The sequence below is a fragment of the Portunus trituberculatus genome, chromosome 41 (assembly GCF_017591435.1).
Source record: "Portunus trituberculatus isolate SZX2019 chromosome 41, ASM1759143v1, whole genome shotgun sequence".
Classification (NCBI taxonomy): Eukaryota; Metazoa; Arthropoda; class Malacostraca; order Decapoda; family Portunidae; genus Portunus; species Portunus trituberculatus.
In genome coordinates, this window is record NC_059295.1 from 25,523,228 (window position 1) to 25,525,727 (window position 2,500).

Genomic DNA, 2,500 nt, shown 5'->3' on the forward strand with positions numbered 1-2,500 from the left:
TTTGGATATTGTATGAATCATCTTTGTGTAGTAAAGGTGTGTGATCTTACTGTCTTTTCCTCGTGTGGTCTTTCCTATTCTAATTTAAGTCTCCTTTTTGGAATTGAAAAAAACAACAACTGTGTGTGTGATTTTCTGAAGGAGAAGGAGAGATGCAACTTGTCTGTGTATAGAAAAGGTGTGTTGTCTTACTATCTCTTTCTCGTGTGGTCTTTCCTATTCTAACGTAAGTATCCTTTTTAGAATTGAGAAAGGAAGAGAGTGTGTGATTTTCTGAAGGGGAAGGAGAGATGCAACTTATCTGTGTGTAGTAAAGGTGTGTTGTCTTACTGACTCATTCTCGTGTGGTCTTTCCTATTCTAATTCAAGTCTTCTTTTGGAACTGAGAAAGACATAAACTGTGTGTGTGTGTGTGTGTGTGTGTGTGTGTGTGTGTGTGTGTGTGTGTGTGTGTGTGTGTGTGTGTGTGATTTTCTGAAGGGGAAGGAGAGATGTAACTTGTCTCACTTTTGAAACAGGAAAATTATATTATAGTGTGATTTCTTTTTTTTTTTTTTTTTTTAGGGAAGGAGAAATCTGATTGGATAGACATGATGATAAGTGTGTTTGTAAATTCGTGAGGCTTATTTACTTATTTCTTTCAGTCGCTTCGCCACCTTGATGAACGCACACACACACACACACACACACACACACACACACACACACACACACACACACACACACACACACACACACACACACACACTCAAGGCCCCGCACAACACACATCAGGAAAAGGGACCCGCACGCAAAACGATGCTGTAAAACAATAAAATGATGTAGAGGTTAGCCTTACTGTATATATATCCCGGCTCATCAACACACACACACACACACACACACACACACACATCTCAATTTGAAGTGTTTCCTTATTGCAAAGCTGACACGTGGAGAAGGAGGAAAATGATACACAGATAAGACGGAAGAGGAAGAAGGAAAGAAGAAAGAAAAGGAGGAGGGAAAGAAGAAAGAGGGAATGGAGGAATAAAAGGATAAACGATAAACAAGGAAGCAGGAAAATGAAATAGATAAGTAAATAAACATATAAAGAAAAAGATGCACGGAAATATTATTAGAGTAAGCATGCTCAATTCACCTCCTCCTCCACCTCCTCCTCCTTCTTAACTTCTACCTAACTCCTTTCCCTCAACCTACATAATATTTCCCCCACTTTACCCTCCCCAGCCTTCCTTTCCCTTATCTCCTCACCATTATCCATTCTCCCATTCCCTATTCGCATCCTTCCACTTAACTGACCCTCGCTGGACCCTCCCTTCCTCGCCTGGCTGCCTCGCTATCGCCTCTGCATCACCTAGCGGGGCCTGCAACACCCGTATTTAGGAGGCGGCTGCTGGCGGGCCCCTTGATGCTGCTGCCCAGGGTCGCACTAATCCCTGACAAGAGTCCAGGTGACACCCATCCCAGGTGCTAATACCCCGTCAGAGCGCCTTGGTAATGGGTGTTATTCTACTTTATTGTGACGGCGGGGCGGCAGGTGCTTGGTGACGCGCTGCGGTTTCAGGAGCTAAGGTGGGTAGGTGGGGTTGGAAAGGGAGGGATGTGGAAAGGTAGGGTATGGTAGGGTATGGTATAGTGTGGGTGATTTGAGGGTGAGTGTGAGGTGTGTGTGTGTGTGTGTGTGTGTGTGTGTGTGTGTGTGTGTGTGTGTGTGTGTGTGTGTGTGTGTGTGTGTGTGTGTGTGTGTGTGTGTTTCTGTCGCTTTCCTAAGGTTAATTGTGCTGATTAATGGAGAGAGGAAGTGCAAAGAGCAGCAGGATAAATAAAAGCGATTGGAATTGGCTGATAATTGCAAGCTTGTGACTTATGTGTCTTATTATGGTTACTATAATTCATTTTAATTGGTGTTACATCAGCACATTTCGACTCAGACAAAGGCTTACGAAACAATACCAATGTCGGTTTATTAATTCAACACTCGACTTTACAAAATCAAGTTGAATTTTACCTGAACTAGAATGTTAGATATTTTTCCCATTATGTAAGTACAAAACGCCACTTTCTGAAATATATTCGTCATTCTAGTAAACTCTGGAACTCCCTGTCTGTGTCTCTATTTTCCTGTGACATGACTTCATTCAAGAGGGAGGTTTCAAGACATTCATCCTTGTCCTTTGGCTAATTCTATCGGCTCTGTAGGAAGACTGGCGACTGAATGGGCCTTTTCTATCTTTTCTATCGTTTTGTTTGTCTTAGCCAGTTCCCTCCTCTTACATAAGAAAAAATATCGATGTATCTTTTCGTCTCTAGGGTGAACACTGTACATAAATAAACTTTTCTTGTTTAGTTAAAAAGTGACAGGGAAAATACTGAAGATCGTAGCCATTTAAGTTTCGCCATTCTTTTAAGTAAGTAAGTAAGTAAGTAGATAAGTAAGTAAGTCAGTAAATAGCCTCTTTTTAATATACAATAATCGCGCAATGCAAGTAGACATAGA

At 41.7% G+C, this 2,500-nt stretch overlaps 1 protein-coding gene across 5 annotated transcripts in view; it reads right to left on the reverse strand.

Annotated features, from left to right (window-relative positions):
* Window positions 1–2,500, reverse strand: part of LOC123516954 (protocadherin-15-like) — a 383,101-nt gene that overhangs the window by 217,319 nt on the left and 163,282 nt on the right. The window lies entirely within an intron of this gene.